General features: G+C 43.9%; 1 protein-coding gene across 1 annotated transcript in view; it reads right to left on the reverse strand.

The window, feature by feature from the left end:
* Positions 1 to 26,762, reverse strand: part of LOC124590966 (atrial natriuretic peptide-converting enzyme-like) — a 329,073-nt gene that overhangs the window by 77,353 nt on the left and 224,958 nt on the right. The gene's annotated exons all lie outside the window — the stretch shown is intronic.

A 26,762-nucleotide genomic window follows, 5' to 3' on the forward strand; every position in this document is an offset into this window, starting at 1 on the left:
CACCATGTAGTCAACAATGTGCTTATAGTTACTTCAGTATCACAACAGAGACGCTATGGGCGGAATCATGTCCTTAGAAAATGGACCATGAAATATCGATTGAGCTGACTCAGTTTACAAACGATTTAAGTTCCCTTTTTGTTGCATGAAGAACCAGACTGCTTCTTCATTATCGAACATAGTAGAATTGCATTAATTTGGTAGTGGTAGCCTGTGATGTGTGCAAAAAAAAAAAAAAAAAAAAAAATCCACAGAACGAAAGGAGCTGCAGGTCTTCGAAGGAAGGAGGCTAGGAAGGAAGACTGAGATTTAACGCTCGTCGACAACGAGGTCATTAGAGATGGGGCAAAAGCTCGGATTAGAGAAGGATGGGTAAGGGAATCAGCTGTGCCCTTTCAAAGAAGCCGTCATACGGTTTCCTGCAAGTGATGTGAGGAAATCATGGGAAACCTACGGCTGGACGGCCGGATGGGGATTTAAATCATCATCCTCCAGAGTGCGAGTCCAATGCGCTAACCATTGCACCATCTCCGCTACAACAGACGAGTACAAGTCCTGGGTACATCAGAAACATCCGTGGCTTATCAGAGGCGCTCTCCGTCGACGCTACGCCTTTAAGGTTACTAATTCTCGTGCACTTTGCAGCAGTCTGGTGGATGATTGCCCATCGGCAACATTTGGAGCGGCCAGAAAGGTTTTTACACAGAAATCAGTGACGTGTATAAAAAGAATTGTGGAGACTGAATACATCATGAGCCTAATCAATCACAATGTCTGTTTCTGCGCTGAACTTTATTATGAACGAGGAGACGATTGGATTTTCATGTTTCCTATTTATCGACATCGTTAAAGATGGAGTGCAGGCTTAGTTGGGGAGCGAATTCGCTCGTAGCACTATTAAACAGATGTTATGCGCATTTGTCTGAAGGGAATGAAGGAACCAAACACGAAGATCACTCTCGAAGACGGGAAGAGAATTTGACCATGCTTTTCTGGAATTTGATATCACTGTCTTAAGCGTGAGGAGTAGCATCATTTCGCGTTAGGACTACCCCGTGGACAGCTTTTTTTACTTTGCCTTTATCCTGAACTTACACGGGGTCGACATACCTGTTAACGTATTTAGCATTGTTAATGCTGGAGGATGCCAGGATGCCCTTTCTGTCGCCATCCCTTTACCGCCGGGATGGAATTTGTGTACCGCTAGATATCTGGGTCTAGTGCTATCCACGTGGGAGTGTGCGAGCTTTTTCTAAATGTTTGCCAATCGTATTGCTGAAGCGGGACGTAGGTACCAACCCAGTATTCACCTAGACAGATGTGGAAAACCGCCTAAAACCCAATCCAGGTTGTCCGGCACACCGGCCCTCGCCGTTAACCCTCTGGGAGGGTTCTATCTGGGGCCGGCACACCTGTCCGAATCCCAGAAGGGACTTACTATCACGCACGGCTATCAAAGCAGGTGCTGTCATGTCGTTTATTGATAAATACTATTTTTTTGAGGTCTTGGCACAAAAACTGATTGTTGATTTCGTGTGTATTACTCGTACGAACGTTAGATAATTTTTATATACTACTTGAAATGCATTGCACAATTTTGACATTTTGTTAATGAAATATGTTCTACGAGGTACCGCTTCATGAGCACAGTATTTTTTTAATTGTCGAATGATTTGATACTACAGCTCAAGAAACGAAACGTAAATTAAAATGACAAGGTATAGGGAAAGTAAAAACGTCATTGATGCTAAGATATTAGAAACATTATATTCATTTTAAGTGTCAGACTGACGTGATTGCTAAGAAAAGTGCTTGCCCTCAATTTGGTATCCGTCGATAGGTATGTCTGTGGTGACCATCAAAGGGAAGAATGAAATGCTTTAACAAAGACACTGAACGGGACTGGAAAAAAATAAAAAACAGCGAGACGAATCGATACCCCCTTGTAGAAGAGGCTTGTCGGGATTATCGGCAGAAACAGTAGTGAAATGTAATGCGAAGAAGCTCTTCAACGGAAAATTAAAACTTGTCAATCGTGCGTATTCAGGAAATTTAATTAAAAATCGCAGACGGCCGAGAAGATCGATTATCGCGTAGTTTTGCCAGTATCTCTGCTCCGACCGCCCCACCAGCGCCGACGCGCGACTTGGTCCGCTGTAATGGAGTAAACTCCGAATAACTTTGCCTAACTCGCGCCACGCCACACGAAAGAGAGTTATACTTGCGGCCGACGTCCCGTCTTTGTTGCGATGCCCGCGGTATCTGTGATTAAAGGGGCACGTCTCTACTGCCTGTCAGGCAGAGCGCATAAACCTCGCTAATGATGGATACTGGACTGCGGAAACGTAGCATCTGAGTGGCGGCTTTCGTAAAAGATTTATACAGATTTGACTTCTTCGTATTGAAATTATTAAAGTTTCTATTTTGCTACTTATTTACTTAAAAATTGCTCAGTGTGCTGAGAGTCTGAAGGTCTTCTCTTACAATGGGACAGAGTTTACGCAAAGCGATCTCTTTATCGTAAATTTTCTTAAATAATAATAACCAATTTTACATTTTAAATGAAAGTAAAAAGTGGTAACAGAAATGAAGAAAATTAGTATGTCAATGTACTACCTGTTGCATTTCTCACTCAACTAGCATCTGGGAGGGGTCATGCCGGTTGCTTACATGCAAAAATAATGGTGTCACAATCCAAAATGACAGCAAGACTCGTCCTCCTTATCAAATACTTGAGCAACACATGACAAGTAATACCTTCTCTTCCCCCCTCAGTCTCCCCTACTTTACACCACTTCCCAGGACTGTAGCTTTCATTTTAGTATGTCAAACCCATAGTGCTTGTAAGTTAGTAGCCCCTCATCTTGTTCGCAGTTGATGGCACCTGAAGACGATGCTTTAAGTTTCGAAACAGGCCGTGGAATAATTTAAGAAAATTACTGGCAACTGAAGCGGATTTTTATTATGTAAATACGTTCCTCTGTTGCGAATGTTCCCTTAATCAAATATTTTAATACGGAAGCACCCTACATCTACATTTACATCTTCATGGATACTCTGCCTGGCATCGAACCACCTTCACAATAATTCTCTATTATTCCAATCTCGAATAGCGCGTGGAAGAAACGAAAACCTATATCTTTCCTTGCGAGCTCTGATTTTCGTTACTTTATTATAATGATTGTTTCTCCCTATGTGGGTCGGCGTCAACAAAACATTTTCGCATTCGGAGGAGAAAGCTGCTGACTGATATTTCCTGAGATGATTCCGCCGCAACGAAAAACTCCTTTGTTTTGATGTCCACCCCAAATCACGTTTCATGGCCATGACACTCTCTCCACTATTTCACGATGATACAAAAATATGCTGCTTTTCTCTGAACTTTCTCGATGTACTCCGTTGATCCTATCTGGTAAGGATCCCAGACTGCGCAGCAGTACTCCATAAGTGGACGGAAAAAGGTAGTGTAGGCAGTCTCTTTAGTAGATCTGTTACATGTTCTAAGTGTTCTGCCAGTAAAACGCAGTCTTCGGTTTGCCTTCCCCACAATATTTTCTATGGGGTCTTTCCAATTTAAGCTATCCGTAATTGTAATTCCTAGGTATTTAGTTGATTTTACGGGCTTTAGATTTGACTGATTTACCGTGTGGCGAAAGTTTAACGGAATTATTTTAGCTCTCTTGTCGATGACCTCACACTTTTCATTATTTAGGGTCAACTGCCCATTTTAGCACCATTGAAATATATTTTCTAAATCGTTTTGCAATTTGTTTTAATTTTCTGATGACTTTACTAGACGACAAATGACAGTATCATTTGCAAGCAACCTAAGACGGCTGCTCAGATTGTCTCCTAAATCGTTTATATAGATAAGGAACAGCAGAGGGCATATAGCACTACCTTGGGGAACGCCAGAAATCACCTCTGTTTTACTCGGTGGCGGACTAAAATCGTATACTGAAATAGGACTGTATTACTATAGGTGTCTTCTACGGGAATAATTCTTGCAGTTGAGTCATCTAAGGACGTTGAATAAGAGAGTGTCGTCCTAAACCCGTCATTCGCTCTTTCTTGCAAACTCCATACGGAGCGAGGTGACGCAGTGATTAAGATGCTGGTCTGCATTCAGAAGGAAAGAGGTTCAAATCCTCTTCCGGCTACCACGGTATAGGTTTCTTGTGGTTCTTTGGAGGCGTTTAAGGCAAAAACCGGTCAATTTCCACTTCCAATTCCAAACGAAGCCCCAGAACTCGAGGAAGGCACTGCATAAGTTTTGGTACCTGCGCTGCAGAAGTGACAGAAGAGATTCTTTGGAATTATCGTTCAAAGTGTAACACAGTCAACGGCGGCCCCCATCTCCGAGAACTCAGTTCGCTATATAGACACGAATGACGGGACGATGATTGTGTAAATACCACTCTCCGTTCAGCTAATAATAGTAGCAAAAATTTTAAACAAAGTATTACAGCTTGTATTACAAGCCGGGAGAAAATACACGATACAGTTTGAGTTACTGATAGCGTTCTCGTAGTAAGAAATGGATACTGACTTCCAAGGGCCGGCCGCGGTGGTCTCGCGGTTCTAGGAGCGCAGTCCGGAACTGCGCCACTGCTACGGTCGCAGGTTCGAATCCTGCCTCGGGCATGGATGTGTGTGATGTCCTTAGGTTAGTTAGGTTTAAGTAGTTCTAAGTTCTAGGGGACTGATGACCACAGCTGTTAAGTCCCATAGTGCTCAGAGCCATTTCAACCATTGAACTTACAAGGAACTCTTTGAGTGCAAGTTCGCAAACGTCAATGATGTTTATGGCATTCGACGTCCCACATATTGTCTACGAGGCGACCACAATGTTGGCTTCTAATGGAAGCAATGGGTGGGACTGAAGGTATCCAGTGGTGAGCACAGCATGAGGCTACGGAGAGTAGTTGAAATATATAGTTGATGAGTGATCACAACAGTGCTTCAGTGCTCATAATGTTGTTTAGAGTGTTTCTGTGTTGTTGTCTTGCCGTTTTTACCACCTCAGTTCTTGCCTGCTTGCCTAGTGTTGTGTCCTGGTCGGTCGTATTGTCTGTTGTTCCCTACTTGTTCGTCTGTACTGTCTGTTCGTTGTTAGGGCTACCTCCAGTGGCTCCATGCCTGGCGACTTCGTGTCTCCATTCTCTGCCGTGCACCGCTTGCTAGTCGCTCGCTGCTATAGCACTCTTGAAAGGGTTTCGAGTTCTGTTGATATGGCTAAGGCAACTCACGTTAGTTTTCGAGATGACGACGTGAGCTGCACTCAGGTGAAACCTGAATTCATCCTTTGATGTGCTATAACAGACGTGCCTGGTTGTGATTTTCAGCCAGTATCCCACGTTGTTCGAGGCAAGTAATAGTCTGGTCCCCACCTCGCTGTGGGAGGCATTACAAAGACTTTCCAAATACGAAATTCCACAAAGCCAAAAAATTTTTCTCATTTTCTCTTACATAATCTTTCAGCCATCTTAAATAACAATGCATCAAAAGAAATCCAGTCTGCTCCCAGATAAAAGAACCATAATCCGTAATTTATTTTACCGTTGTAGGGCTAAAACAGTTACGAGTGACAAGAGGAAGAAGAAGAAAAGGAGTTTGTATTCTTTAGTAAATAATCTTGATCCATAACAGAGGTGGTGGTGTTATACGCGCCTTTATTAAGCTACGACATGTTTCACCCCATAAGAACATCCTCAGGTGACCAGCACTCAACAAGACCAAAAAATCGGGCTAAAAGCTACTAAAACATTACACAATGCAGTCATTATCAAAGTAAAAATGATGCAAAAATACAAAGTGACAGAAATGTACTGGTGCCATATTTAAAATACTTAATCAGCCAATAAGATTCTGAAAGGTGTATGTTGGAATGCGATTAGTACAATGTTTCACTTTGGTGGCTTTGCCTGGTGTAGGCACAGCCAGCAATATGTATTGGGTGCAGGGCAAAGTGCAGCACTACACTGGGTTGGTCAGGCTTGGCTACTCAGCAAAAGAAGTAAACATGTAAACATCGCGCTTGTCATCCATCAAGAGCAACATATCGACTGTAAGACGCCATAATTGTTTCAGACGGAAGTGATGACTGAGTGCCAGAGCGCAAACTAAGAATACATATACATACAAGCTGAGCTTAAAAACAGAATATAAAATTGCATAACATACTAAATGCGTAAAATAAAGTTTTAGATGAACGAATCACAGAGCTGAGAGTCAACTGTAAAAGACCTCCACAGTTGGTTTAACATTTTGCAAAAACTGCTTACAAACGAATGTAAAACAAAATGACTACGTACAATATAAGAGAAAAAGAGAATTCCGCTTTCACATTGTCAAGAAAAAACGATCTCCCAAAAAAGTCAGCGAAAAGAGCGTCAGTTAAGGCTTACAAGATACTGAAGTACTACTAGGGATGTCACTCTCTACGATTCCTCACAGTTCTCATCGCTGTGCATACTGCATCCTGCAGTGTATTGATAAGTGCATCTGAACCCACGTACAGGTCCAGTGCTGGAGATCATAGTGTGGAGGCCATAATCTACAACGTCCATACACCTCTGTGTATGTTAAGGCGCAGTTATAAAATAAGAAGCAGAGCGATAAAAGATACGTAAGAAGAAACAGTCTGAGTGTTCATTTGGAGGACATGTGAGATGTAGTACCAGAGTCAAAGTTTGACAGAGCTTTGGAACATTCGCAGTCAAACAGGGCAGAAGGAATATATAACGTTCTCTCGGGATTTGTAAAATCAGGCAGAAGGAATAGATAAAATATTTGGGAAAGCGACAATCTAACGATTAGGGAAAGACGGTTGGTGTACGGTACGAACTAGAACGAAGAGATAACATCAAGAATGGAAAAGAAAGAACCGAACGGATTAAAAAGAGCTCAAGACAATGATGCAGTCTGCCACCTCTACTGTTCAACGTCTAAATCAAAGAAGCACCGAAGGAAATAAGATGAAGTTTCACAATTGGCATTAAAATTGAGGGTGAAATGATACCAATGATAAGATTTACTAATGACATTGTTACCTCCTGTAAAAGTGGAGAAGAGTTACAGGATCTGCTGATCAGAACGAACACTGGCATTTGCATGCAATACAGATTAAAGCGTACCAAAGACAGAAGAAATTGCTGAGGAGCAGTAGAAATGGGATTGGCGGAAATCACCATTTCACCATAACAGTGAGTTGGGATTAGGTATTTCACTATCCAACCATGAACAGAACATCAAAGACTAACAGCAGGTTGACAAAGAGCCATTAGTACGTAAGTCCTGTTTACGCAAAAATGAAGTGAATCCAAGAGATAGTCTTCCTTTGATTGTGAATACAAAAATGTTACGAGTAACACGACGTAATTTAAAAAAGTCATGGTTTACGATTTTTAGTGTTGGTTTCGCACAACGCTATTTATAAGAAACCGAAACAATTTATCGTGGTTATGAATCAGTGCGGTATCAGTGATGTGTTTAGCCTTCAAATTCTTATGAACGGCGCACAGAAGGTATATACGGGGTGATACCTATCATCGTTTGAAAATCCCCGAAGCCACGTAGATGACGCCGAGACAAGTAAATTAATATAACACGAGACAAGTAAATTAATATAACACACATGCGGCGGCAAGTGTCGGGAACACTTCAAAAATGGATGAGTATTGTTGAATACATGACGTCACCAGGTGACGTCCTCGTCGTACGTGCAGCGGTTGGGCTTGGGCGTGAAGGGATGATTGAGCGATGCAAAGGGTACAAATTTCGAACACCTTATGTAAGTGTTACTGTAAGCATAGAAGTTACAAAATTATTGTTCTCACTGTATACAAGCAAAATCTATTCTTATTTTGTGTTTTTTCCCATTTTATCCCTTCTTTTTTGTGTGCAGTTATTATTTAGTAAAGAAAACGTAGGTCATTTACTGGCAACAACGCAAGTCATAAGTTTACAAGTATACTCATTTACCTCTGAACTAATACTGCAAGTTTTTATTATACTGTACCGTGCAATAAACCAGCGGAGACCGCGAAGCGTGTAAATAAAGTAATAAAAAATGGTTCAAATGGCTCTGAGCACTATGGGACTTAACATCTCAGGTCATCAGTCCCCTAGAAATTAGAACTACTTAAACCTAACTAACTTAAGGACATCTCACACATCCATGCCCGAGGCAGGATTCGAACCTGCGACTGTAGCGGTCACGCGGTTCCAGACTGTAGCACCTAGAACCGCTCGGCCACTCCGACCTGCTTAAAGTAATAAATCTTACCTTAATGTACAACCTAAGTGTGTAACGCAATGAGAAATATATTGCCGGCCAGGCTCAAAACTCGAACCTTGACGGACGTAGGCCCGGAGCCACATCGACGTAGCCGGCCGGAGTGGCCGAGCGGGTCTAGGAGCTACAGTTTGGAACCGCGCGACCGCTACGGTTGCAGGTTCGAATCCTGCCTCGGGCATGGATGTGTGTGATGTCCTTAGGTTAGTTAGGTTAAGTAGTTCTAAGTTCTAGGGGACCGATGACCTCAGCAGTTAAGTCCCATAGTGCTCAGAGCCATTTGAACCATTTTTTGAACATCGACCTAAATATTTGAATTTGGTTGGGATAATCGGGTGCGAAAGACCGATAGGCTCAACCGCTGCACTTGCGTCATCTGGTGACATCACATGTTCAACATTTTTTTTTTCCTCACTTTTGAGGTATTTCCCAACATTTGCTGCCCCGTGTGCGTTGTAAACTTGTTACAGACGTTGCTTCGGAGGTTTCTGAACGTTACTAAGAATCACCCTGTATAGTAAGAATTTCGAAAAATTTTTGTTCTTTTCTTTTATAACAGGTTTGTCTTTGCAAAAAATTAATTGTTAAGCTCCCATTACAATGAAGACATCCTGCAATAAGCAACTAGCCATAAGCGTTTTATCAGTTCCGAGTTCTAGATAGCTCGTTGGAGGTGAATAAACATCTCAAAAGGAGAAGAAAAATATCGGTGAGAAGTGCTGTCTCCCTTCCGTCCCACAGACGCGGTTACCCTTTGTCGAGCAGCGGTTGTTTACTGCACCAACCGGGAGATCGGCGCGCAGCGGCTTTCACTAGCCGGCGGCACGTGCGGCTCGCTAGTCGTACGGCGGGGCTTGTTGACAGCGGCAGAGGCGTCGGGGTGGCGAGCCGGCGCGGATCGAGTGGTGCTAAATGTCAAGGGCGCGCCCGCGGGCGCGGACACGGCGCGTGCGACCCGCAGCAATTTCTTAAAGAGCCCCGGCGCGGTTTGTCTGCGTAATGGGGCTTAGCAGGCGAGGGCGCACGCACGGCCGAGGCGCGCGCACAATGGCCGGCGCCGGCGCCTGGCCCGGCGGCCACCGCAGCGCGGCCGCCAAGTGGCGGTGTGGTGTTCCCTGCTCGTCTTGCGCCCGGCACGCGATACTCGTAGAAAGGTCGAGCAGGGCTAACTATCTAACCTATCGCTCCTCTATGCGATTCTCCTTTTGGCGGTAGGTGTATTTGTCCAATCGGCAGCTTCAAAGACGGCAAGTCCTCACTATTACTTTTATTAATGTTATGACGTTTAGTGAAATGGGTTAAGAGTGAGTGCATAATGAATGCCTCGGCACCTAGTTCCATTGGGTAACTAGAGGTGATGGGTTGTTAACTAAGAGTTTGTGAACTGTTTGTGCTACCGGTATGTAGGGATAGATACGGTGCTCTGAGTGTTGCCGCAGGGCCGCCTGGATGGGTTGGAATTCTGGGAAGGCGTAAGCAGAGTCGTGAGCGGGGGCTAGTGGCTGCTTCTAAGCTGTCCATTCACAGGCCAATGAGTCCTCCCCCCCCCCCCCCCCCTCCTCTCATTCTTCGCTGAGTGGGTCGTCAACCCGTCTGAGGCCGGTATTACACTATCAAATTTCTTTGTCAAATGTCTTTGTCAAAAATCTTTGTCAAAGATATTTGATGGTGTAACAGGGAACTTTGTCAAATGTCGTCTAATATTTGATCAAATCTAGGGCCTGGTTGTAGATTTGATCAAAGAAGCTGCTTGTCTTCTGCACACTGCAATGTGACATGTTACCACATGGAGCGTTCTGTCGTCTGTAGTGTTTTTATAAACATTGCCGGTAAATATAATTGGTGTGTGCCGACAACTACAAAATTAATAGATATGTGTGAAGCTGATGAGGAGCTTAACAACGTGAGGCACTCTGAATACAAAAATAGATTAAGGAGATTGGAGACCTGACCTGACCTAACCTAACCTAAACTGACCTAACCTAACCCTCTCCTGTAGCAAGGAATCGGAGTGTTACAGTGAGCCTGTCTTCTGCAGATGTAGCAGTTCTTAAATGAATATTGTGCTTTGTTATATGAGGATACACTTCACTGAGCACATACAGAAATGTATGCTCATCCATTCTTAAGTAATTGACGTACGACTTGACGTCCCCCACTATAAGCTCAAGTAACAAGTTTTGTTGAATGCTTTTATCGTGTGGTCGTAAAACCCACACCTTCACCCACGTATGTTTCCTTTCTTTCCCCCGCTTCTCATCCGCATGTGCATACAGTGCAATTGTGGTACATGCAACTGCTGCGGTTAGTAACAAGTTGTTGTTGTCTTCCATTTTGAAATTTGACGAAAAATATGATGACAGTGTAATACCCCCTCTAGCGCTACATCAAAGATCTTTGTCAAATATATTTGACGGAATATTTCATCACATCTTTGATCAAATCTTTGACAAAGAAATTTGATAATGTAATACCAGCCTGACGGTATGTGGGCACACTGTAACTGCATGACGGACCCTACCTGCTGCGCCCTGTTGCGTGATAGTTTTCACCATGCCAAGACAGAAGGAAAACAATGGAATGTGCAGTGGCAGGTACAGGCTGCTGCTAACACATAGCGGTGCGCCGGTGGAGCTGACCCACCCAAACCCTCGACCTAATCATTATAAAATAGTACACCACAAAGGCGAACGTGTCGATGCAGAGAAGCTCAGCAGGGGAGGTGGGAGAGAGGAGGGGGGGGAGGTTGGACGACTAGTCGACCTGTGAATGAGCAAATTTACTCACAGGGCGAGGCTTGCAAAAGGCCTGAGATGGCTAGCAGCCCCAGCGACCAGTTGTGTCCTGCTGTTGACACATGACGGCACAGTCGTCCTAATGCTAGCTGGAATACTTTCTATAGCTTTTAGGCCCTCTCGCATGATGGCCCCTCGAAATTTTGCCCTGTTGGAACAAATAACTTTTTCATAATCTGCAGTATTTTCAGGCTGGATGACCGAAGACCTTTTTCAATGATTCTTAATTGCTAGCTTTGTAAAATGTTTCTGCTCAGAGCTGCTGGTGCCCGACAGGTGCCACACATGATGAAAATAACTATTATGGTTGTTATGACTGGAAATTAGGTGATGACGTCAGAAAGGCACCTAGGCCATGAGCAGCTTTTGGTCGTAAGCTAGACCTTCGGGGGAAGGACTTCTGGCCATCTCCTGGAGGGAGACAGTGTGCGGAATTTTGATTACGTGACTGTCGTGGGTAAATCCTGTCATGTGCAATTGGTAGTTGCTGTTTTCTTTTATTTTTTAAGGTTCTCCATGTGAAGTGTTTTCGGGAGTTCATGTGGGAGGTACCGATCTACAGAAAATTCGCTCAGGTACGGTGTGGTGTAAGCGTTACAGAGTTCACCCGCTTTAGGTCATGGCAGAGTCCAAAGTTCGAGTCTGAGGGCTGGCGGCCTGGTTGCGAATTTGCAGATTTTTGTCGTTTAGTAATTCAGTCACTGTCACGCACGACAGAATCAGTCAGACGGCATTACTGTTCATACAAACAGATGGAGATGTTGCATAGATAATTCCAATCCTTCATGCCGACTTTGCCAAGCGACAATAATTGTTGACATAACTATAAATTATATGTGTTTTATTGGGGGTGTGTGTTTCTGGATCATTATTTTAGAACGCCATACTCTGCAAACTTTTCTTTTCCAATAAATAAATAGTTTCAAAGAATAATCTTCCTCATTCCAATAGAGAAGATTTCTTGTTCATTTAATAATGTTGGTTCTGTTTGTAGGATATTTTGTGTTGTTTATTATTTTACCACAAACTTCGGGTTCACTGTTAGGGCCACAAAGCGTTAATAAACGTTCAGATAGCCCATTGGGTACAGATTTAAGTCGTATCAGCATGGTGGTTTTGTCATTCCAGTACAGAAATTAACCACAGGTAATTCCCAATTTACCATACCACAGGGGCACCTTCTAAGCTCAAGGGTTGGTATTTCCCGAATACACTGAAAGTGCTTTTTAGGCAGAGCTTGATACAGTTCACATCAATGGAAAGCATTCTGCTCTCCCTCCACCAAATGCCGGCAGCCAATGAGATTTTCTGTTCCCCTGGGCGCTTTGCCCTCGAGTAACACTGAAGGATGATAACTGTTCTTCTCCAGACAGCAACAGATCATACTTTAAGGAAAGCCCATTTTCCTGCATTATTGTCTGCAGCAAAACCATTTAAGACACGGGGAATTGTAGGGAATTGGAAGGTGTCTGCTTCCATTACCAGCATGTGTAAGCGTACCTTATGCCCTCTTCCATTTCTTATCGCTGTCAGATGAAGAGAATCTGAAATAAACCTAAAATTTACCACATATCTCTGCTTTAATCTCATCAAAATGTTTCAAATTGATTGAAAAAAAAACTTTTTAACGTAATACTTTTTATACCAATCTAGAAAATATAAAATAATTTCTCCTGGGTCCATACAAATACCTAAACCCATACAGATAGTCCTGAAACCTTCTGATTGTGAATTCTCGATACTTATGAAAATAATACATAATTGCTACATGAATAGTTCACGTCGTGTTATCTATTGCATGCAGACCATGTCTTTCGTTACAAATCTTACAGTTATTTTCATAGCTATTAAAAACTGACAATCACAAATTTCGAGAGCTATGTGTATGGGGTTAGGAATCCTTACCGGGCTATGATAAATTACGAGGGCGGTTCAGAAAGTAACCTCCGATTGGTCACAGTGCGGGTTGTGGGGGGAGTAGCGACGCCATCTGTGCGTTCATGCACTCAACAGGTCAGTCGGCATCAAGCCGTGGTCGAGTGAACGTCGTACCTGAGCTAGTTTAGTTTTTGTCGCAGTTTAAAATGTGTGCTGCAATAGAAAACCCCGCCAAATGTGAAGTGCGTGCTGTCATAAGGTTTTTTACAGCCAAAGGATATTCTGCAGCAGCTATTCATCGTGAGCTTTGTGCCGTGTACGGACCAAGAGTTATGAGTGAAGGAGTTGTCCGTGAATGGGTACGTTTATTTAAAAGTGGAAGAGAAAACGTTCATGATGAAGAGAGGAGTGGTAGACCATCATTGGTGACTGACGAACTCGTTCAGACAGTTGATGCAAAAGTTCGTGAAAATCGACGTTTCTCAATATCGGAGTTGTCTACTGGTTTTCCACAGATTTCTAAGACTCTCTTGTACGAGATAGTGACAGCAAGATTGGGTTACCGTAAGTTCTGTGCACGATGGGTGCCCAAAATTCTTACCGACCACCACAAAACTCAAAGAATGGCCTCTGCATTAGACTTTCTGTCACGTTATGAGGACGAAGGAGAACCATTGTTAAACAGAATCGTGACCGGTGACGAAACCTGGATTAAGTACGTGAACCCTGAGACAAAAGAACAATCAAAGATGCGGGCACATTCAAATTCGCCTACCAAACCAAGAAAAGCCTCGCAAGATTTTTCTGCCAGAAAACTGATGGCAACGGTGTTTTGGGATGCCAAAGGGGTGTTGTTGGTTGAATTCATGGAACGTGGTGCGACCATTAATCAAGACGTGTACTGTGAAACAATAAAAAAGTTACGGCGGGCTATACAGAACAAACGCCGTGGTATGCTGACTTCCGGTATCGTTTTTTTGCACGATAACGCCCGTCCTCACTCTGCTCGCAGAACAACGGGCCTTCTTGAGTCCTTCAAGTGGGACGTTATCAACCATCCACCTTACAGCCCACACCTGGCGCCAAGTGATTATCACCTCTTCATGCATTTGAAGAAATGGCTCGGGTCACAGCGGTTTGATGACGACGAAGAGCTCAAAGATGCGGTCACAGGCTGGCTCCAGGCACAAGCGGGTGATTTTTATGCAGAAGGAATTTCAAAGCTTGTGAAGAGATACGATAAGTGCCTCAATCGCTATGGAGATTATGTAGAAAAATAGTGCAAAGATGTAGTTGTAAGATGTATATATTAAAATATTTTTATTTAACTTGGTGTATCTTTTTAAATCAACCAGAGGATACTTTCTGAACGGCCCTCGTATTTTCATCTTTATACTCTGATATAAAAACGAGTAATATTAAAACTTTATTTTTATTCCAATAATTATTTATTTAATGGATTCCTCGTATCACCATAGGCGCATACTACTGTCGAGTCGCAGCATAATGACCACATCCTAGAAATCATGTCTACCTCAAATAACTTGTGACGTAAGTCACACGGCGTGCAGTGCTACTGCAGCTGTGTAACTGGATTTCAACCGCTCCTGTGGGCGGAAGAACTCGTCTACCCGCGTTGCAAACGTTGTCGATCCTCAGCTCTCATTCCGAGCGGTAAGGGTGTTCCTGAAACCTCTGTCTGTTTGAACTTTCGATGTACCTCATTGACAAACGTGTGCCGCGAAAAGATTAATGGCGTTACTGTGAAGTACAGTAGTGGAAAATGCGAAAGGTGTTGAAGGGAAGCGTCAACTGCGATAGCGCGCGACGGCTAACAACTATGCTGTACCTCAACGACCTAATGTATAAACAAACAAGGGAGCAACAAGACTGCAATAGTTCAGCCAATCCTGCTGTTTGTGTTTCCGCAAGATACGTATTGTATCTGAACTCATGCCGACGTTGCTGTATCACAAGAACGTCTGATGCATCACAAATTAATAATTTGTTTCACAATATCAATCCGCGGCTCGTGGTCTTGCGGTAGCGTTCTCGCTTCCCGCGCACCGGGTACCGGGTTCGATTCCCGGCGGGGTCTGGGATTTTCTCTGGGTGTTGCGTGTCTTTCATCATCATTTCATCCTCATTCACTCACCGTAGTGGCGTTAAAGAACTTGTGGAGCGGCGGCCGAACCGCCCCGCGAGGGGTCTCCCGGCCACCAATGCCATACGCTCATTACAATGCCGATATGCTGCTGAATGGGCGACTGGTAGCCTTATATGGGTGACTGATATTCTTAGGTGGGGTCGATGAAGGCGTGTCCAGCAATAAAAATAAAAGGAAGCCACCCTGCGTCTACTGCTGGAACAATGTGATATCGTCTGACACAATTCATGGAGGTGGAAAGCATTCTTACTTGATTTTGCTACAAATACATTATCACAGAGAAGGTTCAGTCGCACGTAATCACTTTCTTATACTGGGATGGGGATTAAAATTTTTGTTGAAGCCTGTTGAGCCCCTTTCTCAGCCACTGACAGTTTTAATACTGAATAATAAAGGAACTTTTATCTGCTATTGACGTAGGCATAGATAACGCTGGTCTTCTCAATCTGTTGTGGATTATTTATGAAGAATTTCACTACCGGATATATTTGTTGTAAAGATGCAAATAAAATGCATAACTCCATCGAAAGATTCCTACAAGAGGACTGCAGGTGAACATCACAGCCGACCACTGTGGTCGAACGGTTCTAGGCGCTTCAGCCTGGAACCGCGCGACCGCTACGGTCGCAGGTTCGAATCCTGCCTCGGGCATGGATGCGTGTGATGTCCTTAGGTTAGTTAGGTTTAAGTAGTTCTAAGTTCTAGGGGACTGATCACCTCAGATGTTAAGTCCCATAGTTCTCAGAGCCATTTGAACCATTTGAACATCACATATTACTCTTATTGCCCTGCTTTTTGCACGCAATACTTCCTAGTTGAAGTTTTCATCAACACATGTACCCAATAAACTGAAATATTCTATCCTGTCTAATGACTGCTGTTCGCATGCTACATCAGCTGTTGATATGACACTGTCGCACGGAAATAAATGTAATGTGTTTTATCAGTATGAAGACAGTCGATTTTCAGAGAACGATTTCTAAATGTTTGGAAAATACGATCAAAGTAATTCCGTACGTCTTCTAGTACCTAAATGTCAGTTAAATTTATATTGGGCTACATCGTTCGTCGTATTGGCTGTAAGGCTCCAGATATCTGCGGCGACGTATCTACAGAAGGCCATGACTTCCAGCTAGACCAGCTGCTATACATACTAAATCTGGCGGTTCCTCTGGATGTTAACAGATGGTCGTAATTGCGCGAATAGACAAACTGATTGCAATCGGTAGGCATATGTTCCAAAACGCCGCGCATAAAAGTCGTATTTTAAGGGGCTCATACCTCGGGCTCTATTGGTGATAACGAGATGGGGTCAAATGTTTTGAATAGCATTTGGGCTAGGAACCATGTGTATACCAAACGGAAGGATCGCTTTGCTTTAACTATCCTACGGAACAGAGTCAAAATTTGGAATTACTCAATTCCTCCAGATTAGGTTCAAATGGTTCAAATGGCTCTGAGTACTATGGGACTTAACATCTGAGGTCATAAGTCCCCTAGAACTTAGAACTACTTAAACCTAACTAACCTAAGGACATCACACACATCCATGCCCGAGGCAGGATTCGAACCTGCGACCGTATCGGTCGCGCGGATCCAGACTGTAGCGCCTAGAACCGCTCGGCCACTCCGGCCGGCTCCAGCTTAGGCAAATGGAGTAAATCGGTTGGTTCTTTTTGCAGTGAAAGTGATCTTTGGTGCGCCTATGGGGTTTGTGAAGACACTGTTTAATCCATGGGCAGTTCCTGCGAAAACCCGAAACACGTGGCTTTTAGGATAGTAAAACCGAGCTTCGGATTCCAAGAGGGCTGTGCAAATAGGTAAAATTATTACAGTCTATTCCTAAGATCCCTATGGGGAACAATTTTGAAAATTATCTTGCTATATTTATCAATTTTCGATATACCGAGGTGGGAAAGAGACGGAAAAGTAATAAATATTGGAAGATAGTAGTCAGTGGTTGTAGTGTAGAAAGAGAGAGACAATGGCAGTACGAAAGCAGGAGAGGGACCCAGTGGAAGCTGCACGTAATTCGCAGTGACAGAACAGTGCTACCAGAACAGTGAGGGAGAGAGTGCCGGGGAGGATGGTGGTGGGGGTGGGAATAAAGAAAAAGTGGAAGTTTTGAGAGCCAGTGATAATGACAGACAGAGTATGTGACAATGACGATGAGGAAGAGAGTGTTAGTGACAGTGAGAGAGACACTTGCAGTAGGAATGAATGAGTGATTGAATATGATAGTAACAATAAGAGAGAGCAAGAGGGAGACAGAGTGAGGGAGATAGTAGTAGTAGGACAAAACGAAGGAGAGTGTGACTGTGAGACAGGAGACACAAGACTGTGAGACAGTAGAGAAACACAAAGAGTTAATGATGATGAACCGGGCTGAATAAATGAGAATGGGATGGATATGAGTGACATAGGCGATGGTCAAGAGGGTGTGTGCAAGTTACAGCAAGGGAAGCTTATGTGAGTGAGTTGTGAGATGCACGTTAAGAATATGGTTTCGTGCCAAAATATTTTTAAAGGTGCTGAGAAAGTTAGAATGAGATAGCTGATACCCAACTTTTCAGTCAGAGGATTTTAAAACAGAAAGATATTCGCATCTTTTGCGCTCCGGCAGGAGCTTATTCTCCGGTGGTTCACTCTTTCCTGACTGAAATACTCAGAAGCAGTTTTAGAATGCAGTAGCTGTGTAACGGGCAAAAGAACTAGTGTAACGTTGGCTGCGAGTAGCTCTGAGAAGGGAGGAAAAATCCCCGCAAGAGTCGACGAAGTGTGAAGGGTCGCTGTGTTTTCTGAGAAGCGAGGCGAGATGGGCAGCCGGCCGGTTGTGGCGGAGGTCACAGCAACGGCAGGCGCTGGCCGAGAATTAGCGCGCTAGCATTGTGAGCGCGGCCTGGCTGCGCTAAGCTCTTTACCGGCCGCTTACGACCTGATCGCCGCAGCCGCAAACACGTCTTGACGCCGCGCAGCGTAAGCCGAATTGTCTGCCAGCCATTAGCGCTACTTGCGGAACTGCCAGTCGCCACAGACGTCTCTCCCCTCCTCCCCCCCACCGACATTCTATCCCTCATCTCGCTCTCTGTCTCTATCCGCAAGCACCAGTCTAACATCTGCACACCCGTTGTCGCGGATTTTTCCTCCTCCTGACTTGCTGCTTGCTCTTGGTGGATGATTCTAACAAACAAGCTGTTTCTGTTTCTCATCACAGAATTCGTGCGTTCTTTGTTAACTGCCATTCCACAAGTACGTTCACTATTAGCTACAATGGCGAATTTTCGAAATTTTGTTCGCTGAACTAACCAAGAGCTTGAATATACACGGCATCAACAGAAACGCATGCAACGTATATCAAACAAATGGGTCCAGGAATGAAATTTCTCGGTAACTGACAAAAAAAAGGACAAAACGGAGAATCTAGAGTTGGACTTGTGCTCCGAGGGTTCCGTTAAAAACTTTTTATGTACATGTATGTAGCTGGCTCGTGCATCCTGGGTCTTGAGAATGGGTCAAATTCCTCTGAGCACTATGGGACTTAACTCCTGAGGTCATCAGTCCCCTAGAACTTAGAACTACTTAAACCTCACTAACCTAAGGATATCACACACGTCCATGCCCGAGGCAGGATTCGAACCTACGACCGTAGCGGTCTCGCGGCTCCATACTGTAGCGCCTAGAACCCCGGCCGGCGTCTTGAGAATCTCGATGATTTTTGCGTGTTAGCGCTATCGACAGTGGCACGATATCGATTCCACGAATTCCAAGACGTTCGAGACTGTTTTAAGTTTGAATTCTTTTGTATAATTTTTCATTCCCTATTGCAATTTTTCATTTATTTCATTAATTTTGGAGTTATATTATCATGATCTGGCGGTTGCAGATAGGTTGCTTCGTCTTCTCTCATCCCGTTAGCGAATACCGGTAATATTTGACAGAAGTGTCCAGAGGAGACAGCCAGCCACAGCGCTATTACTTTAACACGAATGTTGAATGTTCTGTAGAAAACTTCAGCGGGTATTTGATGGGGTATCAAATCATCGCCACAAACAATGGAAGTGCAATCGTGAATCAGCTAGCAGTATTACTTTGAAACATTACAGATTCTATACGCGCCGTTGCCATAGATCTTCAAGGTATATTTGTATGAAAAATGAACAGTTCGTAAAGGACCTGCGATTCTAACGATGGCGTGGTGGGGTAGTCGGGCGGCCTTACGCGTACCGCCGCTAGGATGGCAAAGCCATCGTTTTCACCGCAGCAGGCGACTTAATCGTAAATGAGACAATTAACATGCAATGATTGCAAACTATGCACACAAACCGTCTTCGTGAATCACTCTACCTGTTACTGAGAACAAGGTCAAAATCCCTACGTTAGTTTCTGAGACTGACAGATTGCGATTGCAATATAAGTTTGTAACAGCGAAAAATATTTTTATGTGATTTAATTACAAATTAACTATTTTCTGATTTTTTCCCTTACTTGTACTGCAAAATCTTCTTTCTGCCGGATTTCATGATGCTAGGTGAACGAGAATTATCCTTTAAGTTTTAATGAGTGAGTTTGTGTGTATCAAAAAATGGCAATACTTTTTGATTGCATTGATTTAGAAGGTTACATTTTTACATCGCCAGTGGACCATGGAACTTAGTATGTGACATAAATATGAAACTGTTACCTCTACTCATTGCTTAGGATAGGGTATCCTAAAGATATAAGAGATGGACAGACAGACAAACGGATTCAGGTGCGTTACCCTAAATAGGGCACGATGTTGGTCAGTACTTGTAACTCTTTTATCAGGCTATATTTTGCAGTGTCCATTGTTCATAAAAATAGGATGATGTCCATTATGATTATGCAGGAGGTACGAAGAGATTCATGAATGTAATCAATGTTCTTTACGTCTGTAGCGACCCCGTTGTCGACGGAACGCAACGTGAATTTTTCTTTCCTCCTTCTTTCCGACAAGTGAGGGAACACATAGAGGCAGTGACGTTGTTTAAACGATTCTCGGTTTCTAGAATGAAATGTTCACTCTACAGCGAAGTGAGCCGTACTTGGGTAGCTCAGTTGGTAGAGCATTTGCCCGCGAAAGGAAAAGGTCCCGAGTTCGAGTCTCGGCCCGGCACACTTTTTTAATCTGCCAGGAAGTTTGATTCTCGGTTTACTTGAACTGTGCGATTGATCAATGGAACACGCAACCCCAATATATATATATATATATATATATATATATATATATATATATATATATATATATATATATGGTGTTACAAAAAGGTACGGCCAAACTTTCAGGAAACATTTCTCACACACAAAGAAAGAAAATATGTTATATGGACATGTGTCCGGAAACGCTTACTTTCCATGTTGGAGCTCATTTTATTACTTCTCTTCAAATCACATTAATCATGGAATGGAAACACACAGCAACAGAACGTACCAGCGTTACTTCAAACACTTTGTTACAGGAAATGTTCAAAATATCCTGCGTTAGCGAGGATACATGCATCCACCCTCCGTCGCATGGAATCCCTGATGCGCTGATACAGCCCTGGAGAATGGCGTATTGTATCACAGCCGTCCACAATACGAGAACGAAGAGTCTCTACATTTGGTATCGGGATTGCGTAGACAAGAGCTTTCAAATGCCCCCATAAATGAAAGTCAAGAGGGTTGAGGTCAGGAGAGCGTGGAGGCCATAGAATTGGTCCGCCTCTACCAATCCATCGGTCACCGAATCTGTTGTTGAGAAGCGTACGAACACTTCGACTGAAATGTACAGGAGCTCCATCGCGCGTGAACCACATGTTGTGTCGTACTTGTAAAGGCACATGTTCTAGCAGCACAGGTAGAGTATCCCGTATGAAATCATGATAACGTGCTCCATTGAGCGTAGGTGGACGAAACTAAAATGAGCTCTAACATGGAAATTAAGCGTTTCCGGACACATGTCCACATAACATCTTTTCTTTATTTCTGTGTGAGGAATGTTCCCTGAAAGTTTGGCCGTACCTTTTTGTAACACCCTGTATATATATATATATATATATATATATATATATATATATATATATATATATATGTGTGTGTGTGTGTGTGTTACAAGTAAGCCAAGAATATTTTATACAAGCGTGTCATCGCGAGAAACTTCTATCGCAGGTGACACTGAAAGAACTATATCTTTTCTACAATGTAGACAATCACACAGAAAAAAAATCGTCCCCAGGAGTCATGACGCTAATACTGTGTAACACGGACTACCCTCCACCGTTCATCTAATGTCCAGTTTCTATGCTGTATGGCCAGATGAAGGTGTGAAGCTCTGTTTGCCACTCTGGGCGGTGAACTTCTGCGAGGTTGCCAAGACCAGATGTTCACTGTATGCAGTTCCCTTCCCTTGGAACTGGATAAGATCGATTTGCATTCATGGACGCAACATTACCTATTGGGTATGAAACCGATTGCTATTAACAAGGGGTGAGACTAATCTCCTGCCCCTGTACGTACTACTACCGTTGCTACGACCTGTTACAGCCCTGTGAGTAGTACACCATTACTTCTAGACATGCTGAATAGTCCGCCTTGAAAAACAACTGGGGCAACTTCATTCACGATGTAGTCACGAGCTCATCGAAGCACGATAGCTCTTTTCTCCTGTTCAGTCAAGTCCCCACGACGGGCCACCTTACTGCAGCTCATGGTGTACAGCAAGTTGACTTTTATCGCATACACAACACTCCACTACCATGACTTAGGCCAGCAGTAGGAGGTCACGTTGCCGCTTGGTAGCAGCTTTACACCGCCAAAACCACTATAAAACGACCAGTGTGCTCTTTTATGGGCTGACTAACATCTGATCTTATGTAAAACTCTTTCTTGATAGGCAATAATATGACACTTGTTAACGCCGCTTATGGAAACCCTTGCTTGTTATTCGCATGAAAATGGAACTGAAAGTGACTAAGCCGAAAGTTCATGATCTTGAATTTCTACATTTCACTGTACACACACTATATTCTTATGGTATGTGTATAATGTAACGTGGATGGTACTAAAAATTCGACATGGCGAAACGAAGCTACCGACAAGTGGCAATAAGTAAAGCAGGAAATACTGAACTGCGTGATGTGTATTCGTATGTTTTTTATCTACTAATGTATTTTAAAGAACTGTAAAATTTGAGCGCTGCTAGGAGGAGGAAAATAGTGACATAATGTTTTCAAGTTTTTACAGCAGAAAGTTTTGAATAAAAAATTGCCTGGTACCTTTTGAGATGTTTACGAGTCATTAAATGTGAAACTGCATCGTGATGGCATCCTTTGAACACAAATTTAGTTTGTGTGGATAAAAATCCTAAGTCTAGATCACAAAACTACCTTTATTGATAATTAGTTTCAGGTTAGTGACAAGTCATCTTTAGATCAATGTAAATTATCATTTAATTAAGTGTGTATCAGCCACAAGACAATACCCATAGTCATGATCTATTGAGAAGAATCGCCCTTGTTTATTGGTGTGAAGATGGCTCATCAATGAGCAGAAATTGGTCATCAATAAAGGAATTTTTGCGATCTTCACTTACGATTTTCATCCACACATTTTAACATAATGCATTTCAGAATGAGATTTTCACTCTGCAGCGGAGTGTGCCCTGATATGAAACTTTCTGGCAGATTAAAACTGTGTCGTGGACCGTGACTCGAACATGGGACCTCGTGACTCGAACATGGGACCTCTGCCTTTCGCGGGCAAGTGCTCTACCACCTGAGCTACCCAAGCACGACTCACATCCCGTCCTCACAGCTTTACTTCCGCCAGTACCTCGTCTTCTGCTTTCCAAACTTCGCAGAAGCTCTCCTGCGAAGCTTGCAGAACTAGCACTCCTGGAAGAAAGGATATTGCGGAGACATGGCATAACATAATACAATGCCTATCTCCGTATTTGCCAATGTCAAATAAGAACTTCAAATTTAGTTCATTTTCAGCTAGTTTTCTACTTCGTTTCTTTGTACACATTAAAAACATTTGTCAACATATTTTCCACTCTCTAATACTAAAAAGACATACATAGCTCTATTTAAGAAATGTATTTATTTATAGTTCTCGGTAGGTAAAAGTGTTATCAGTGCTGCAAATGTCTTATTACGACTTTTAGTATCTTATAAATAAGACATCATTGGCAATGGTTTGGTTCTATTGTCTGTTAACTGTGGTGGGATACTAAAGTCGACTGAACTGCAGCCGTCGGTATCATACTAAGTTGGCGATTCCACAGCTGTGTAACATTTTCTTTTTACTGAAGTACAATTAAGACTCTGATGAAGATTTTGAGCAGATAGTGGTCCCAGTCACAGTGCGGCGATGTCAGTTTATGTTTTTCTGTTTTACTGCGTCGCTCGAGGGGAAATGCCGAGATGGTTCCTTTGAAATGAGTATAGCCTGTTTGCTTCCCCTACTGTTCTCTGACGTGAGCTTGAGCTCGTTGGCGGGATACTAAGTAATAAACTTTCTTCCGTTTTCAGATGGAGACTTCGTGTTTGAGACTGCCAATCGATACTTTGCAAGTATCTTTTACAGGAGAATGAAAGAAAACTTTTGCTCACAATTTAATTACGGCACACTTCTAATGTTTACCACAATGGAACTTAAAACTGAAGCCTATATCTTCAGATGATGATTGTTATTTTCTATGGGATTGAAAATCATATTTTTGTAAGTAGTAGGGAGTTAGGGTTACAAGGACACTTTTGATATCGAATTGATATGCAAATTAATTAAATTGATCAATTAATCACCCCCGCACCCACCCAGGCAAAGTGTACCCTCCTAACACAATGAAACCACCAGAGGTGCTTGGAATTGACGGGAAATTAAAATTGGCAGTACCCTTTCCATGACTCGAATCCTGGTGCTCCTGGATGGATAGCCCAAGTGCACCCCCTAACACACAGAAACTGTCCAGATGCGGGAGAGGAAGGTTAGGTTAGTGTACTTTATTCATTCTGGTCGGAAAACTGAAGCAAAGATCGATCCTAATTACCCCATCAATGGCCGGCCGCAGTGGCCGAGCGGTTCTAGGCGCTTCAGTCCGGAACCGCGCTGCTGCTACGGTAACAGGTTCGAATCCTGCCTCGGTCATGGATGTATGTGATATCCTTAGGTTAGTTAGGTAGTTCTAAGTCTAGGGGACTGATGACCTCACATGTTAAGTCCCATAGTGCTTAGAGCCATTTGAGCCATTTGAACGTAATCAATCACAAAAAAATGGTTCAAATGGCTCAGAGCACTATAGGACTTAACATGTGAGGTCATCAGTCCCCTAGACTTAGAACTACACTCCTGGAAATTGAAATAAGAACACCGTGAATTCATTGTCCCAGGAAGGGGAAACTTTATTGACACATTCCTGGGGTCAGATACATCACATGATCACACTGACAGAACCACAGGCACATAGACACAGGCAACAGAGCATGCACAATGTTGGCACTAGTACAGCGTATATCCACCTTTCGCAGCAATGCAGGCTGCTATTCTCCCATGGAGACGATCGTAGAGATGCTGGATGTAGTCCTGTGGAACGGCTTGCCATGCCATTTCCACCTGGCGCCTCAGTTGGACCAGCGTTCGTGTTGGACGTGCAGACCGCGTGAGACGACGCTTCATCCAGTCCCAAACATGCTCAATGGGGGACAGATCCGGAGATCTTGCTGGCCAGGGTAGTTGACTTACACCTTCTAGAGCACGTTTTGTGGCACGGGATACATGCGGACGTGCATTGTCCTGTTGGAACAGCAAGTTCCCTTGCCGGTCTAGGAATGGTAGAACGATGGGTTCGATGACGGTTTGGATGTACCGTGCACTATTCAGTGTCCCCTCGACGATCACCAGTGGTGTACGGCCAGTGTAGGAGATCGCTCCCCACACCATGATGCCGGGTGTTGGCCCTGTGTGCCTCGGTCGTATGCAGTCCTGATTGTGGCGCTCACCTGCACGGCGCCAAACACGCATACGACCATCATTGGCACCAAGGCAGAAGCGACTCTCATCGCTGAAGACGACACGTCTCCATTCGTCCCTCCATTCACGCCTGTCGCGACACCATTGGAGGCGGGCTGCACGATGTTGGGGCGTGAGCGGAAGACGGCCTAACGGTGTGCGGGACCGTAGCCCAGCTTCATGGAGACGGTTGCGTATGGTCCTCGCCGATACCCCAGGAGCAACAGTGTCCCTAATTTGCTGGGAAGTGGCGGTGCGGTCCACTACGGCACTGCGTAGGATCCTACGGTCTTGGCGTGCATCCGTGCGTCGCTACGGTCCGGTCCCAGGTCGACGGGCACGTGCACCTACCGCCGACTGCTGGCGACAACATCGATGTACTGTGGAGACCTCACGCCCCACGTGTTGAGCAATTCGGCGGTACGTCCACCCGGCCTCCCGCATGCCCACTATACGCCCTCGCTCAAAGTCCGTCAACTGCACATACGGTTCACGTCCACGCTGTCGCGGGATGCTACCAGTGTTAAAGACTGCGATGGAGCTCCGTATGCCACGGCAAACTGGCTGACACTGACGGCGGTGGTGCACAAATGCTGCGCAGCTAGCGCCATTCGACGGCCAACACCGCGGTTCCTGGTGTGTCCGCTGTGCCATGCGTGTGATCATTGCTTGTACAGCCCTCTCGCAGTGTCCGGAGCAAGTATGGTGGGTCTGACACACCGGTGTCAATGTGTTCTTTTTTCCATTTCCAGGAGTGTATTTAAACCTAACTAACCTAAGGACATCACACACATCCATGCCCGAATCAGGATTCGAACCTGCGACCGTAGCAGCAGCGCGGTTCCGGACTGAAGCGCCTAGTACCGCTCGGTCACAACGGCTGGCTAAATCAACCACAAATATCGGTCCTAATTATACAACTACATGCACTGGGCTACACGAGGACGGTATAAGATCGCACTACAACTGAAAAACTGACGATATCATACAACTGGTGTTATCCTACTGGGAAAAAATTTCGTACCACCTCTCGAAACTGACGCAAATATCGTTCCTAATTACTTAATTAATCACAAAGATTGGGGATAATTACACAACTATATGCATAGCGCCACACAAGGACGGCACAAAAGCTCAATACGCCAAACAAACTGACGATACCATACAACTGGTGTTGTTCTGCTCGGAAAGAATTTCGCAGTATCACTCGAAACTAGCGACAGACACAGTCAATCTCCACCCTACACCTACAGGATGGCGGGAAAAGGTTGGGGGATAAGGTAATATCTTTATTCTTTTTGGTGGGAAATACGTTCAACTGACGATATGCTGGTGTTGGACAGAGAGGAGTTTAAAAAGTGTATTATCTGTAAGCGTACAGTATCTATTTCTGTTTGATGTCAGAGTTCGCTACAGATGCCTGCACAAAAACCACCTGCATCCCAAGTAACCAATACCAATCCGTGCTACCACAACTGGTGGAAAAAACAATGCGTCACAGCTCTAACTACACTTCGAAATTGCCATGAAAAAACCAGCACCCATAATGAACGGTTCATAATGCATCACATGTAGTGGGGAAAATCGTCATCCTAAAAGAATGCAGAGAGCATAGGGC

The sequence above is a fragment of the Schistocerca americana genome, chromosome 1, assembly GCF_021461395.2.
Source record: "Schistocerca americana isolate TAMUIC-IGC-003095 chromosome 1, iqSchAmer2.1, whole genome shotgun sequence".
NCBI lineage: Eukaryota > Metazoa > Arthropoda > Insecta > Orthoptera > Acrididae > Schistocerca > Schistocerca americana.